Below are 18,192 nucleotides of genomic sequence, written 5' to 3' on the forward strand. Positions count from 1 at the left end.
CTGGGGCCCTTGCTGATTTCATGGCCGAGTGGGTGGAACAACAGCAACCAGCTCAAGTTCACTCGACACACTCGACTATGTTCTTTGATGGCTCCAAAATTTTAAATGGGTCCGGTGCTGGTGTGGTATTGGTATCCCCAAAAGGCGACAAGCTCAATTATGTTCTCCAGATTCACTTCGATTCCTCCAACAATGAGGCCGAATATGAATCCCTCCTCTACGGGTTGTGTATGGCCATCTCACTCGGTGTCCGACACCTGATGGTATACGGCGACTCGGATTTGGTGGTCAATCAAGTGATGAAGGAATGGGATGTCAGGAACCCCGCCATGACTGGATACTGCAATGCAGTAAGGAAAGTTGAGAAGAAGTTTCAAGGTCTGGAGCTTCATCATGTTCCCCGACTGAAAAACCAAGCAACTGATGAACTGGCCAAGATTGGATCCACTCGAAAACCTGTCCCCAGCAATGTCTTCCTAGAGCATTTGCATACTCCTTTGGTGCAAGAGGATCCTTTCACTGAAGAGCGCCCGCAACCGGTAGGCACCTCCAAACCGACTGAGATTGACGTCCCAGAAGTGGTTGATCTAGTTATGGAGATCCTGATGATCCCACCCGAGTGGACAGTACCATACATTGCATACATCCTAAGCAGAGAACTCCCATGCATCGACCAGATCATTGACTCTATGGAGCGTTGTGAGTGATTGTGCTTTTTGGATGCATATTCAGGCTATCATCAGATCAAAATGGTTAAGGAGGATCAGTAGAAGACATCTTTTATAACCCCCTTTGGTGCCTTTTGCTATGTTTCTATGCCTTCCGGGCTTAAGAGCGCGAGAGCAACTTACCAGTGATGTGTGCAAAATTGCCTTTACTCGTAGATTGGGTGCAATGCTCATGCTTATGTTGATGAAATCATGGTGAAGTCTCAAAAAAGGAAACACTCTTAGTTGATATCAGGGAGACATTTGATAACCTTCAAGTATACCGGATGAAGCTTAACCCCGCAAAGTGTGTGTTTGGGGTTCGTGCCGACAAACTACTCGGCTTCTTAGTTTCTGAAAGGGGCATTGAGGCCAAACTTCACAAGATAAAGGCGGTAACTTCGTTGGGTAAGCCGACAAACCTAAACCATGCTCAACGGCTGGCGAGCCATATTATAGCATTGAGCTGGTTTATAAGCCGCTTGGGGGAGAAGATGATCCCTCTCTATCAGTTGGTGAAGAAATCATACAACTTTGTTTGGACTAATGCAACCAATGAAGCCTTTGAAGCACTCAAGAAACAGCTGATTGAGCCGCCGGTTCTAGTCGCCCTGACTAACAAACAACCCATGCTCTTGTACATTGCTGCGAATTCAAAGGCGGTAAGCGTTGCAGTTGTCGTTGGACCGATGGAGGAAGGAAAGGAATATCCAGTCCAATGGTGTGGGGACCCCGACTTACGAGTCGAGATCGACAAATGAACGTGTTCAATGATCCCAGAGATCAATGCTCACCGAACACACAAGTACTGAATATAGAGAGTCTTACATCGAAATACCGAATTACTACATCCCGTGACTGAATGGTCAAGTTCACAAGGTAGGGCCTATAAGGCCAAATCACATGGATACAACTAATAGCGGAAATCTTAGGGATAAGCGGGTGCCCATGCCATCAGCCTACACCAATAGGCATTCTGACTGGGAAGCGTCCTAGTTCGCAGGGTCGTCTCCAAAGACGTACTCTTCTCCAAATTCTGGTCCTTCCATGTCTGGTCAATAATATAACCAGTGGCAAGCCAATGAGTACTTTTGAATGTACTCGCAAACAACCCATGATACGAACAATGCAATTGAAGGATAACACGTAATATGCATCTTTGGTGGATATCATCTTGGTTATAAATAAACATGATCATGGATGTATAACATAAGTTAAATGTTTATTTGAAGAACAAGTTATAGATATCAACATATCTGTCAAGGGCTGAACACTCCGGGTTCACCCTATATGCCAAGTCTCCAAACTTGGTCATATCAATTGTTTCATAAAACACCATTTAGCACACACTCACACACACTTGGTTTGTGCGGAAACGACCGGACGTAGTTTAAGCAGGATTACCCAACTGTCCTTGACCGTGGACACGGCTATTCGAATAGTTTTACACTGTGCAGAGGTAGTACGCTGGACCCATGAGATCCGGGAAACTTCTGTGTCATCCATGACTCGCAGTATATAACATACCCGAGGTAAGTACCCGGTCAATGCCTTTCCCCTAACGATACTAGACAAATAGGTCCACTCGATTGGTACCCAGCCCACATGTTGTACGTCTTACGAGCATCGACTCTGGACAGTATCAACCATGCTAGGACGAACGGTGTGCCTGGAACACGTAAAAACGGCATAGTCGCCCTACCTGGCATGACCCCATAACGAGAGTGACCACACATCACTCCCGCCACTTGTGATGTGGCTCTTTGCTAGCACCGACCAGAGTAATCAACAAAGCCCCGTCCCATAAAGGGGTAATGTGGTCGTACATGTAAGGTTGGGATGGTCGACAAATAATAAATCTAATCCCATTTCCAAAACCATACACACTCAAAATACCTGGTGCACTACTTCACCAAAGTGGCCACCAACTCATCATCACCCTCGGGCATTAGTGGTACCCGATGGGGTTTTCATAAACCTCTAATTTATACCAACATCATGCCCATGCTACTACTATTCTAACTTTACTTGTCAACATGTTATTAGCGTGATCCTCACAGGTGGTAGCATCAAGCTCAATGCAAGTGCTCCGGAGGAGCCATCGGTAACATCACTTCAATGATTTACCGACACTTATGATCACATGCAACGGAATTATTTGCTTTACTAGCATGTAATATAACATTTTCTCAAACATGGTCAAAGGGCTGCTTGCCTTGGCCAGCTTGGTATCCGGGGTCTTCGAGGTCTTCAAGTCCAACTCCTTCGTCACACGAGTTTTCTATCGTCGTAATAAATAAAAGCAATAAGTAGCTCACTCCAAAACAGATCACAAAGTCACTTTGAAAATGTTGTTTAATTCTCATAAATCCATATTGTTATTTAAAAAATATTAGTCTCTAGTTTTAGTGAAAAAATATTTTTAAAATCAATATAACAAAAGCAAAACTATTTCAATTTAACACTTTTTATTATTATAAAAAAGAATAGTGGTTGCAAAAATTCAACCAATTGTTCCGCTAAATACTACACATTTTTAGAAAAATAACAGTGGAAGAATCATATTATTTCGCGTGTTAAATCTTTTTACAAAATCATTTAGATCAAGTTTTAAATAAAAACAAAAAGGGCTACAACCCCTGGCCTGGCTTGTCCTGGGACTAGGCCGGCCCACTGACCAGCCAACCAGCCTGCCCAGGTGAGCGCGTCGTCAGGTTTGAACGTGACCCGCGAGCCCCTACGGTCAGTGGGTGCAGGTAGCGAGGGAGAGAGAGATGGGCCACCGACAGGTGGGGCACACCTCTCGGGGTCGTCTCCTACCTCTGGCGAGAGATGACGAGGAGCACGCCAGCGTGGCTACCGACGTCCCCGGGCTCTAACGACGACAGGAATGGGTCCAGCTCGTCGCCGCCTACTGCTACTTCTCAAACAACAGCGCCAGAAATTGACACATTGACGGAGACTGGGCTCGCGTTGGTTTTTCCCTTGAAGAGGAAAGGGTGATGCAGCACAGGAACAGTAAGTATTTCCCTCAGTTTTAGAACCAAGGTATTGATCCAGAAGGAGGGTCTCGTCAAGTCCAGAGTACGTGCGCAAACACAAACAAGCTTGCACCTAACGCTTCAAAGGGGTTGTCAATCCCTTCAAGATTGTTTGGAAAGTGAGATCTCAAGGCGGAAAGTGCAACGAAGTACAAAGTGTAAGGCTAAAAATATGGTGTGGAGTAGACCCTGGGGGCCATGTTGTTCACTAGAGGCTTCTCTCAAAATAGCAAGTATTACGGTGGGTGAACAAATTACTGTCGAGCCATTGATAGAACCGCGCAAAGTCATGACGATATCTAAGGCAATGATCATACATATAGGCATCACGTCCGAGACAAGTAGACTGATACTTTCTGCATCTACTACTATTACTCCACACATCGACCGCTATCCATCATACATCTAGTGTATTGAGTTCATGACGAACAGAGTAATGCCTTAAGAAAGATGACATGATGTAGAGGGATAATCTCAAACCAATGATGCAAGCCCCATCTTTTTACCCTTGATGGCAATAACGCGATGCGTGCCTCGCTACCCCTTTTGTCAATGGGTGAGGTCACCGCACGGTATGAACCCAAAACCAAGCACTTCTCTCATTGCAAGAATCATAGATCTAGTTGGCCACACAAAACCCACAACTCGAAGAGAACTACAAGTATATGAAATCATGCATAAGAGAGATCAGAAGAAATTCAAATAAGATTCATAGATAATCTGATCATAAATCAAAAATTCATCGAATCTCGACAAACACACAACAAAAGAAGATTACATCAGATAGATCTCCATGAAGATCATGGAGAACTTTGTTTTGAAGATCCAAGAGAGAGAAGAAGCCATCTTGTTACTAGCTATGGACCCGTAGGTCTATGGTGAACTACTCACGCATCATCGGAGAGGTCATGTTGTTGATAAAGAAGCCCTCCGTATCCGAATCCCCCCTCCGGCAGGGCACCAGAACATGCCCTAGATGGGATCTTGCGGAGACAAAAGCTTGCGGCGGCGGAAAAGTCCTTTCGACGAGCTCCTGATTTTTTTGGGATTTTTAGGGAATATATAGGTGCAACCCCTAGGGCAGAGGGCGCCCACGGGGCCCACAAGCCTATGGGCCGCGACCTCCCCCTGGCCGCGGGGTGGGGGCTTGTGGGGCCCCTGAGGACCCCCTGCCTTGGCTCTCAAGCTTCCCGATCTTCTTCCGTTAAGGAAAAAATCTTTTTGGGGATTTTATTCCATTTGGACTGTGTTTCAAAATCTCCTCTGAAAGGGGTCAAAAACATGGAAAAACAGGAAGTGGCACTTGGCACTGAGTTAATAAGTTAGTCCCAGAAAATAAATAAAAGGCATGCAAAACATCCAAAGTTTGACAAGATAATAGCATGAAACCATCAAAAATTATAGATACGTTGGAGACGTATCAAGCATCCCCAAGCTTAACTCCTCCTCGTCCTCGTGTAGGGAAGTGATAAAGAATGAATTTTTGATGTGGAATGCTACCTAGCATAGTTGTCCTTTGCAACTTATTTCACGTGACATGAATGTTCAGATCCGTAAGATTCAAAACAATAGTTTGCTATTGACATGAAAACAATAATACTTCAAGCAAACTAGCAAGGTAATCATGAACGTTCAAAATAACAAGGCCAAGGAAATTTATCTCTACAAAATCATATAGTCTCGCTATGCTCCATCATCCTCACACAACTAATGTAAATCATGCACAACCCCGGTATTGGCCAAGTAATTGTTTTCGCACTCTTACTTTCTCAAACTTTTTATAACTATCTCGCAATACATGAGCGCGAGCCATGGATATAGCACTATAGGTGGAATAGAGTGTGGTGGTGGTTGTGGGACAAAAAGGAGGAGATGGTCACACTGACTCGGCGTATCAATAGGCTATGAAGATGCCCATTAATAGATATCAATGTGAATGAGTAGGGATTGCCATACAATAGATACACTAGAGCTATAAGTATGTGAAAGCTCAAGAGGAAAACTAGTGGGTGTGCATCCAACTTGCTTGCTCACGAAGACCTAGGGCAATTTTGAGGAAGCCCATCATTGGAATATACAAGCCAATTTATATAATGAAGATTTCCACTAGCATATGGTAGTGACAAAGCAAGAAGCTCTCAATCATGAAGAACATGGTGCTATTATGAAGCACAAGTGTCGAAAAAGATAGTAACATTGTCCCTTCTCTCTTTTTCTCTCTTTTTTTCATTTGGGTTCTTAGGCCTCTTTTTTTCTCGTTTTGGGCTCTTTGGCCTCTTTTTTTTATTTCCTCACATGGGACAATGCTCTAATAATGATGATCATCACACTTTTATTTACTCACAGCTCAAAAATCACAATGATGATGACTCCATAGGAAATGCCTCCGGCAGTGTACCGGGATGTGCAACGATCTAGCATGGCGTATGACGTTCAAATATCTAGCTAGCTATCTTACGATCATGCAATGGCAATATGAGAGTGATGGCACAGGTTCTCAGACGGAATGGTGGGAATTGCATGGCAATATATGTCGGAATGGCTATGAAAATGCCATAGTAGGTAGGTGTGGTGGCTGTTTTGAGAAAGGCATATGGTGGGTTTGTGCACCGGCGAGAATTGTGCGGCACTAGAGAGGCTAGCAATGGTGGAAGGTGAAAAGTGCATCTATACCATGGACTCACTTTAGTCATGAAGAACTCACATACTTGTTGCGAAAGTTTTTATTAGTAATCGAAACAAAATGCTAAACACATACTCCGAGGGGAAGGGTTGGTAGGTGTTAATCATCGCACGATCCTGACCTCAACACAAAGGCTGACAATCAATAGACCAATTATGCTCCGACTTCCTAACATAGAGGTTCACCATACGTGCATGCTACGGGAATCACTAACTTCAACACAAGTATTTCTAAATTCACAACACCCTACTTACATAGCTCTTAATATTACCAAATCCACGTCTCAAAACTAATTGAGAGGAATCAAAACTTCTCTTTCTACTCAATGCACATGAAAATGGAGGTTTTTGCATCCTCTTTGGGTACCTATCGCATTTGAGACTACTTTCATAGCATAAGACAACTACCAAGTCACGCACCGCCATGCTCTAAAATATATAAGTGAAGCACATAGAGCAAAAGTATCTAGCTCAAAAGATACAAGTGAAGCACTATGAGCATTCTAGCGAAATCACGATGAGTGCATGTCTCTCTCTCTCAAAAAGGTGTGAAGCAAGGATGATTGTGACACAACAAAATGAAAAGACTCCTAAGATACAAGACACTCCAAGCAAAACACATATCATGTGGTGAATAAAATTATAGCTCCAAGTAATGTTACCGATGGATTAAAGACGAAAGAAGGGATGCCTTCCCGGGGCATCCCCAAGCTTAGGCTCTTTGGTGTCCTTGAATTTGGCTTGGGATGCCTTGGGAATCCCCAAGCTTGAGCTCTTTCCACTCCTTATCTCTTTGTCCATGAGAACATCACCCAAAACTTGAAAACTTCACAACACAAAACTTAAACAGAAATTCGTGATAACATTAGCACAAGAAAACAAACTACCACTTCTTTTGGTACTGTAGCAAACTTGAATTCTATCTATATTGGTGTTTGGCTAATGTATTCTCACTTTTCCATGGCTAGTACCCCTGATACTAACCATAGTTTCATCGAAACAAGCAACCAACTCAACAAAAACAGAATGTGTCAAAACAGATCAGTCTATAGCAATCGGTATACTTTGTATACTTCTGGTACCTCAAAAAATCTGAAATATTACGAAGGCCTGGGCAAAACGCATATCAACCAGCAGAAAAAAGAATCAACTCAAAATCTCTTTCTGAATAATAATTAAAAATCATTTCGTGAGCAAAAAGTTTCTGTCGTTCTCCAGCAGGATCAAACAACCATCACCAAGACTAGTCATAAAGGTTTTGCTTGGCTCAAACACAAAAGGAAACACAAAAAACACAATCACAACAGAATTGTGATGGTGTGGATGCTACAAAACATAAAGAAAAAGATAAATTCATTGGGTTGCCTCCCAACAAGCGCTATTGTTTAACGCCCTTAGCTAGGCATAAAAGCGATAGAATCACGCATCGTCATCTTTGGTGCTCAAACCATAAATGGCCCTCATCATGGATTCATAAGGCAATCTTATTTTCTTTCTAGGAAAGTGTTCCATGCCCTTCCTTAAAGGAAATTGAAATCTAATATTCCCTTCCTTCATATCGATGATAGCACCGATAGTCCTTAGGAAAGGTCTACCAAGAATAATAGGGCATGTAGGATTGCAATCAATGTCAAGCATGAAATCCACGGGTACATAGTTCCTATTTGCAATAATAAGAACATCATTGATCCTTCCCATGGGTTTCTTGACAGTAGAATTAGCAAGATGCAAATTAAGAGAACACTCTTCAATCTCATTAAAACCCAGAACATCACATAAAGACTTTGGAATCGCAGAAACACTAGCACCCAAATCACACAAAGCATTGCACTCATAGTTTTTGATTTTGATTTTGATGGTAGGTTCCCACTCATCATGAAGCTTTCTAGGGATAGAGACTTCCAATTCAAGTTTCTCTTCAATAGATTTTATCATAGCTTCAACGATATGATCGGTAAAGGCCTTGTTTTGGCTATAAGCGTGTGGAGAGTTTAACATGGATTGCATCAAAGAAATGCATTCAATCAAGGAGCAACTATCATAATTGAATTCCTTGAAATCCATGGTAGTAATTTCATTGCTACTCAAAGTTTTAACATCCTCTACTCCACTTTCAATGCTTTTATCATCAAGATAGATGGACTCCAAATCATTGGGGCACTTTTCAACCAAAGTGGATTCATATCCAGCCCCAAAATCATTAGGTTTGACACGAGAAAACAAAAATTCAATGGGAGTCACACCAAGCACTTTAAGATCTTCGTGATTCTCATCACGAGAACACGTCTTTTTAAGCCATTCATGTCTAGCACGAATTTGGGCGGTTCTTTGTTGGTTCTCAATCATGGAAACACACATATCTTTCAAAGTTTCATCCATGTTGATTTTTTGAGGAGCACATCTAACTTTCAAAGCATCAACATCACTAGACATTCTATCAACGCTCTTAGCCAAGTCGGCAATTTTGAGTAGCTTTTCCTCTATGGACGCATTGAAAATCTTTTGAGAGTTGATGAACTCTTTGATATTACGATCAAAATCAGAGGGTAATCTATTTTAATTTCCATGGGTATTGTTGTAGGGGTTGCCAAAGTTATTAGAGGAGTTACTAGGAAAAGGCCTAGGAACATAGTTTCCTCTAAAAGCATTGTTGTTGCCAAAGTTATTCCTACATTCCTACTAACAAAATTAACGTCCAAACTAGCGTTGCTACTCTCAATCAAAGGAGACAAGGGCATATCATTAGGATCCAAAGGAGCACTTCTACTAGCAACCATATTCATTAACTCGTCCATCTTAGCACTCAACGAGTTAATTTCTTCTATAGCGTGTACCTTCTTACTAGTAGGTGACCTTTCAGTGTGCCACTGAGAGTAGTTTGTCATAATGTTGTCTAGGAGATTTGTGGCTTCCATTAACGTGATTTCCATGAACGTTCCACCTGAGGCGGAGTCCAAGATATTTCTAGAAGCGAAATTCAAGCCAACGTAAAAGATTTGTATAATCATCCAAAGACTCAAGCCATGAGCGGGACAATTTCTAATCATTAATTTCATTCTCTCCCAAGATTGTGCAACATGTTCATGATCAAGTTGCTTGAAATTCATGATATCATTATGGAGAGAGATGATCTTAGCCGGCGGAAAATACTTGGATATATAAGCATCTTTGCACTTATCCCAAGAATCGATACTATTTTTGGGCAAAGAACAAAACAAGTTTTTGCGCGATCTCGCAACGAGAAAGGAAAAAGCTTCAATTTAATCACGTCATTATCCACATCTCTCTTCTTTTGCATATCGCAAAGCTCAATGAAGGTATTGAGATGGGATGTGGCATCTTCACTAGGAAGGCCAGAGAATTGCTCTTTCATAACAAGATTCAGCAAAGCGGCATTGATTTCGTATGACTCCGCACTAATGGCGGGAGCAATCGGAGTACTAATAAAATCATTATTATTAGTATTCGAGAAGTCACAAAGTTTGGTGTTTTCTTTCATGGTGACTTAGACAAGCAAGCAAGCACACAAGCGAACAAAGAGCAGGCGAGAAAAAGGGCGAACGAAAAAGGCAAACGAAAAAGGCAAATTGGTGAAGTGGGGGAGAGGAAAATGAGATGCAACTGGAAAACAAAGTAAATGCAAGAGATGAGTTTGCGACACCTACTTGGATGAGTTCTTGACATGATCTTCCTCACCGGCAACGGCGCCAGCAATCCTTCTGCTACTTCTCAAACAACAGCACCAGAAATTGACACGTTGACGGAGACTGGGCTTGCGTTGGTTTTCCCTTGAAGAGGAAAGGGTGATGCAGCACAGGAACATTAAGTATTTCCCTGAGTTTGAGAACCAAGGTATCGATCTAGAAGGAGGGTCTCGTCAAGTCCAGAGTACCTGCGCAAACACAAATAAGCTTGCACCCAACGCTTCAAAGGGGTTGTCAATCCCTTCAAGATTGTTTGCAAAGTGAGATCTGAAGGCGGAAAGTGCAACGAAGTAAAAGGTGTAAGGCTGAAAATATGGTGTGGAGTAGACCCCGGGGGCCATAGTGTTCACTAGAGGCTTCTCTCAAAATAGCAAGTATTACGGTGGGTGAACAAATTACTGTCGAGCAATTGATAGAACCGCGCAAAGTCATGACGATTTCTAAGGCAATGATCATACATATAGGCATCACGTCTAAGACAAGTAGACCGATACTTTCTGCATCTACTACTATTACTCCACACATCGACCGCTATCCAGCATGCATCTAGTGTATTGAGTTCATGACGACCAGAGTAACGCCTTAAGCAAGATGACATGATGTAGAGGGATAATCTCAAACCAATGATGAAAACCCCATCTTTTTACCCTTGATGGCAACAACACGATGCGGGCCTCGCTACCCCTTCTGTCACTAGGTGAGGTCACCGCACGGTATGAATCCAAAACCAAGAACTTCTCCCATTGCAAGAATCATTGATCTAGTTGGCCAGACAAAACCCACAACTCGAAGAGAATTACAAGGATATGAAATCATGCATAAGAGAGATCAGAAGAAACTCAAATAAGATTCATAGATAATCTGGTCATAAATCCACAATTCATCGGATCTCGACAAACACACCGCAAAAGAAGATTACATCGGATAGATGTCTATGAAGATCATGGAGAACTTTGTGTTGAAGATCCAAGAGAGAAAAGAAGCCATCTAGTTACTAGCTATGGACCCGTAGGTCTATGGTGAACTACTCACGCATCATCAGAGAGGTCATGGTGTTGATGAAGAAGCCCTCCGTATCCAAATCCCCCCTCCGGCAGGGCACCAGAACGTGCCCTAGATGGGATCTTGCGGAGACAGAAGCTTGCGGCAGCGGAAAAGTCCTTTCGATGATCTCTTGATTATTTTGGGATTTTTAGGGAATATATAGGCGCAACCCCTAGGGCAGAGGGCGCCTAGGGGGCCCACAAGCCTGTGGACCGCGACCTCCCCCTGGCCGCGGGGTGGGGGCTTGTGGGGCCCCTGAGGACCCCCTGCCTTGGCTCTCAAGCTTCCCGATCTTCTTCCGTGATGGAAAAAATATTTTCGGTGATTTTCTTCCGTTTGGACTCTGTTTCAAAATCTCCTCTGAAAGGGGTCAAAAACATGGAAAAAACATGAACTGGCACTTGGCACTGAGTTAATAAGTTAGTCCTAGAAAATAAATAAAAGGCATGCAAAACATCCAAAGTTTGACAAGATAATAGCATGAAACCATAAAAAATTGTAGATACGTTGGAGACATATCACCTACCTGCTGGTGGTCGAGTCAATGACGGAGGGGCTCTGGTTCACCGGCGACGTGGTGGCCGCGGCGGAGGGGTTTCGGGTGAAGGTGGGCATGGCAGCTACGGGTACGGATTTGCTCAGGGAAGAGTGGGGAAAACTTCCTCGTGTCATGGGGAGTGCTCTGGTGGGCAGAGGGACGCGAGAGCCGACGTGTAGCCGGAGATCAACAGGAGCTCCGCGGGGGAGGGGCCTCGATCGACCTCGAGCACCGAGGCTCTGCTTGCTCAGTGGGGTGGCTAGGGAAGCGATTGAGGTCTCGGTGAGGTGGAGTGAGGGGTTCTGGAGCGAGGGGAGGGGCTATTTATAGGCCTGCGAAGGTGAGCCGACTCGGGAGCGCCGGTGATCCACCATGGTGTGCATAGGGGTGCAGAGAGAGGCTGGGGTCGAAGCCACTGTCTCAGGACGTGATTTTGGACCTCCAGGACTCACTGTGAGAGAGAGGGAGAGGGGAAAGGCAAGCTATCGTGGCCGCGCTCCTCTGGCGCTTCTGGTGCGCACGGGCATAGGTCACACCGGCTCTTAGCACGTGAAAGGAGGGGCCCTGTGGGCTGCCTCATGCAGAGGGGCTGTCGGGGGAGAGGAGAGACACCGCGGGGAGGATGGAACTGGCCGAGGGAGTTGCCCCCACCCCGGTTGGTATCTGTAGCGCGCCCAGAGCGCAACTTTGGCATGCCACGGCATGCTGGCGCGCTTTGGGGTACCTTGGACGTGTCTACCATGTCCTGAGCATTGGCTGGGAGATGCCTAGCCGTTGGAGTCCCGTGGGAGCCTTGGCTAGTCAAAGAGAGAAAAGGAAACATGTGCTGTCAGCCTTGGGCTGAAGCTTAAATTGGAGATTTTGGTTTATGTACTTTGAACTAGAGTGGGTCCACTTGGCTGGAGTTAGGCATTGATGTCAGCCAGCTAATCTAGGAGTTTGGGGAAAGGGATTGGGTTTAGCTAAGGTTAGGAGGGGTTTTACCCAACTGTTAGAATGTGCTCGATAGTGGTTTGGGGTGGTTGCACCCCACCACTGGCTATGCAACTTAACAAGATTGGGTTTGGTGCTGAAACAAGGATCTTCACCAAGTTTAAGCTCTATTGGACAAGTTTAGCTTTGTAAACTTGAAAATGTCCCTAAATGACCAGATATGTTCCTTCCAAAGAGAGTGTGGGCAAATCAAGTCCCACAAATCCCTTTTTGGCATGGAGTCCTCATTTGAGGTATTAAGCACTCCTGCAAAGTTTCAGCTCAATTGGATATACTTTGCTATGTAGAGTTGCTCTATCTTCATACTGGACACAAGGGGTTTTACAATTATTTGGTGACCTTAACCACCTTAGATCAAGGTGAAATTTTATATGGGCACCAAATATGGCTTAGGGATACCTTTGAAAGTTTCTAGGAATTTATTGACAATATTTCCTATGGAAATATTTCAAAAGGCCAAAACAGATAGAAAAGGTTTTCAGGGTTTTACTCAAATAATAGTAATATAAATAGGGGTTGAAAATCTGATGTATGGAAAATATATGTCCTTCTGAGTATCTCCAAATTTTCTCAGATTTTTCTAAGGCATAAAAGTATTTTTCCATATAGGAATATCATTTCTGGCCTGAGAAATGGACATGCAATTAAAATAGGAAAATAATTCATAAAATAATTATTTTATGGTTTTGGTGAACTAAAATGGTGCTAGAACTAGATCACCAACTTTGGGTAACAGCACTCCTTGCCATCAAGGACTTGTAGTGCAACCCAAAGCAGGGTTTTGAATTATCCAAAAATAGAAAAGGGGTTTTGAAAATAATTAGGTAATGATAAATATGGTTTTTCATATCACATAATCAAGCATACAAGCATACAATGACAATCATGGCATTCACAACATTAGTTTTGAAGAAGTTTTAATAAACTCAGATTTTTTAATTACATAAAAAGTGATAGTGAAAATAGGGTGTGACAAACGACCGGTTTATTTCGTTAGTGAAGTCTTGCACTATCCAAGTAACGACAACCACAATGGCAGAAATTGATTTTTGGGGTCTTTATGGCAAGTCAGAAGCTGAAACACTATTTTCACGAGCAAAATCGAGAGGCGACTAGACGTATTGCTAAGTGGGAAATTGAGCTTGGCCCGCATCAGGTGAAATACATGCCCAGAACGGCTATCAAGTCTCAAGCGTTGGTAGATTTCATGAATGACTGGACAAAATTGCAAATTCCATAGGACATGCCAGATAACACGTACTTGACCGTGCACTTTCATGGGTCCAGACAGCTAGAAGGATTCGAGGCTAGGGTTTTCTTAACCTATCCGCGAGGAGAAAAGTTCGGTTATGTTCTATGGTTCATGTTTCCCTGTAACAACAACGCGGCTGAGTACGAGGCTTTGTTGCACTGGCTAAGGATGGTTAAGTAAATGAGCCTCGGTCGGGTCATGTGTTTAGGCGCTCAGACTTGGTGGCGCAGCAGGTTTCAGGAACCTGGGATTCTAAATATGCTTTAATGACAGCTTAGAGATGAGCAGTTACTCAGGTGGTAGGTTACTTTCATGGATACCAAGTTGACCACATAGATCGCCGGCTCAATGAGGCGGCGGATGCTTTGTCACAACTTGGCTCTCAACGGAAGGTGGTTGCTCCCAATGTTTTTCTGGATGTCCTTCACAACCCTTCGGTGAAATTACCATCTGAAGAGGATATAGCTATAGGCACAATAATTCTTCACCATCATGCAACAACAGGAAGAAGACCGAGAACCAGAAAAATTCAACACCACGAGCTCCAACATCAGCTCCTAGTCCAAACAATAATTATCATGCAAGGAGCAAGGAATTCACTTACCGCCTAGGCAATACATGCTTTGCTTGTGGAGAAGTAGGATATTATGCCATACAGTGCACACAATCAAGAAATCCGGGACCAAAGTCGAACAACAACAATAACAGCTTTACTCGGGACGGGTCACGTGAATCAAGTGGCCAAGGAAGAGGCTATGAATGCACCGGAAATTTACTCGGTAAGTTTCCTATCAACACAATTCCTGCCACAGATTTGTTTGATTATGAAGATTCGCATTCATTCATTTCAAAGAGATTTGCCTTGAAACACAATTTTTTTATTCTCCTTTTGGAAAATTCAGTGACCATTAAATCCCCGGGAATACAGCAAGTCACTCAAATTTACTGCCAAGGTGTTACCATTGAATTCAAAGGTTTGATATTATGGGGAAACCTTATTGTGATAGAAAGCAATAGTTTGGACATTATTTTGGGAATGGATTGGTTGAATACAAACAAAGGCTTTATTGACTATTTCAACTGTATTTGTGACTCTCACCCATCATCATGGAAAGGATGTAGAGTTGCAACCATGGAGAGATTTGTACCACCTCTAGCCCGACTAAATAAAATGGATATTGCAGAATTGAGAAAGGTTCCGGTAGTATGTGAATTTCTAGACGTATTTATGGAAGAACTGCCAGGTATGCCGCCAGATCGGGAAATAGAGTTTGTCATTGAACTTGCGTGTGTCACAACTCCAATTTACAAGAAACCTTACTGAATGGAACCAACTAAAGGATTTCAACGAGGAATAGAAATGCTCACACATCATCACCATGACCTTTTAATTTTTAGATGAACACGAAGGTTAACATATCTTAATATCGACACCTTTTTGAATTACTAACAATGCACCCACACCTTTTTCATATCACCACATCAATATCATTAACCCACAATTTCTTTATATGTGCTACATGATGGTTTTAATTCTCACTCATTGACTACCCATTATTTTTGATCTAGTATCATGACCCATGCAAATTACCGTCACTATTTTTCTAACTCTAAAATAAATATAAGTAAAGAACGAGAGCATAATATTTCAACCAAATTTACACTCCACCATGCTCAAAAAGATACAAGTGAAGTACTAGAGCAACTGCTAAGCTCAAAATATATAAGTGAAGCACATAGAGTATACTAACAAATTGTGATGATGTGGTATCTCTCTCAAATAGGTGTGTACAAAAAGCGAGAATTGTTGTAAACTTAATGTAAAACCAAAGAAAAGGAAATGACGCTCCAAGCAAAACTCAAATCATGTGATGATTAAAAATATAGCTCCAAGTGACATACCGATGGATTGAGACGAAAAGAGGGGATGCCTTCTGGGGCATCCCGAAGCTTGGACGCTTGAGTCTTCCTAGAATATTACCTTGGGGTGCCTTGGGGATCCCGAAGCATAGGTTTTTGCTGCTCCACAATCCTTTGTCCATCGGAATAATACGTGCCAGAAATCCTTCTTGATACTTGTGATATGCGTTGGGTTTTTCGTGAAGAGGAACGGGTTATCGCAACATAATGTGTGGAAGTATTTCCCTGAGTTATGAAACCAATGTTTATCAAACCAATAGAAATATCAACCACAACCGTCTTCAACGCTGCACACGAAAGAACAAACAACTTGCACCCAATGCGGGCAAGAGGGTTTTCAATCCTCTTGTTCCTGTTATTAGCAAGCGAGTGAGGTGTGTAGATAATTGTAGATAACAAGATAAAATAAAAAACAAATAAATGATAGCAAGATATTGAAGGTTATATATATGTTGTGAATAGACCTGGGGGCTGTAGTTTTCCCTAATGGCATCTCTTATGAAAATAGCATACGGTGGATAAATAAATTATTGTTGGGCAATTGACAGAAAAACAGATAGTTATGCAATATTCACGACAATGATCATGTGTATATAGGCATCATCTCCATAGAGAAATAGGCCTACCTACACCTATTACTATTACTCCACTCATTGACCCCTATCCAACATGCATCTAGAGTATTAAGTAAAAGAGAGTAATGCATGAAGAACAATGATATGATGTAGACAAAGTAAAATCAAGCAATATGAATAAGTGTTATTTATTACTGTGGCCCACTTCACTTAGGTTTGCTCGTTTTTTCCCCACTCGCTTAACTTTCCTCGTTTTGCCCTACTTCGCTCTATCCACTCTCGCAGGCGGCCAAATGGGGCGTTTCCCTCGGGTCAACCTCCTTTGAGCGTTACGTTGCCTAACTAGTGGGGACGGTCCGGAGCACCTCATCAAGCTCACGAGTGGGGCTCGGGTGGGGCCGACCTCGGGCCACATTTTGAAGCGGGCCCACACGGGAACGAGTCGTCTCCCTGCTGGCCCATAAGGTAGGGACAACAACGACGGTTCGACTACTTTGATCGGCCCCATTTAAATATACGCGGGAACAACTCGTCTCCCGGTGGCTCAGCGGGCAGCAATAGCAGCAACGCATCGTCTACTTTGACCAGTCCCATTTAACGTCTCGTCTCCTGATGGCCCACAGGGAGCGACATCGGTGACGCATCGGCTGCTTTGAGAGGTCCCATTAAATAGGACCCATCGCGATGCCACCTTCTTCCCCCACTCGCCCCACTCGTCCACCCCCACTCCCCGAGCAACCAAACCCTAGACGGATGGCCAAGCGCAACCTAACCGCCCGCGATGGCTACGAAGGTTCGTCAAGCCATAACCGGCGCCAGATGATGAATGAGGACTTCACACGCCACATCTCGGAGCACAACGAGCTGGTGCCATGGCGAAACGTCGTGCTCCCGGAGCGATGGAACCTCAGCGAGAGTTGGTTGCCTGTGCCACATGTACCCGCAGATGGCCCCGATCGGTGACGTGGGATCCTACCGCTCGATATCATCGTGGACCCAGGGTTTGCACCCACTAGCGACATCTAGGATTGTTGGTTCACCCCCGGCATCGTGCCCGAGGGGCGTCACTGGATATACTTCGCGCCCGTCGGGCCGCCACCGCCTCCACCGGCGCAAGGACAAGCGAATCCACCGACAAAGGAGCAGGTGACTCCACTGTTGCTGGAGGTGGGTGATCCATCGACAAAGGAGCAGGCGGCTCCACTTCCGTTAGAGGTGCAGGATCCACCGATATTAGAGCAGGCGACTCCATTGCCGCTGGAGCTGGCGGATCCATCGACAGAGGAGCACGCGGCTCCACTTCCACTCGAGCGGGCGCCACCCGCATCCAACAGCGACGAGGAGTAGGCGATGGCGACGGAGGAGGCGGCAAGGCGGTGACTGCCGCGGTGGAGAAACTAGTATAGGGTTCACTTTTTTGTTTATATATATTTGTATGTTGTTTATTTTGTTTTTAATCAAACTTTAGCTGAATCGAAATGAAATTAGTTGAATGTGTACGTTGTTTATATATAAGGTCCACCTTTTTATATATATACTAGTTGAATGCCCGTGCGTTGTCATGGAGCAACAATTTTTGATGTGAAGTTATTGCTATCAAATGTCACTGTGGTTTATAATGTGCATGTTGTACACGGCTGATGACTGGGTTTCTATAAATATCATTTTTGAGTGTGTGCTCATGACCCACTATACTCAATTGTTTGCCGACTACTAATGACAAGTTGTTTTGGTGT

Source organism: Hordeum vulgare, chromosome 5H (genome assembly GCF_904849725.1).
Source record: "Hordeum vulgare subsp. vulgare chromosome 5H, MorexV3_pseudomolecules_assembly, whole genome shotgun sequence".
In the NCBI taxonomy this organism is placed as follows: Eukaryota; Viridiplantae; Streptophyta; class Magnoliopsida; order Poales; family Poaceae; genus Hordeum; species Hordeum vulgare.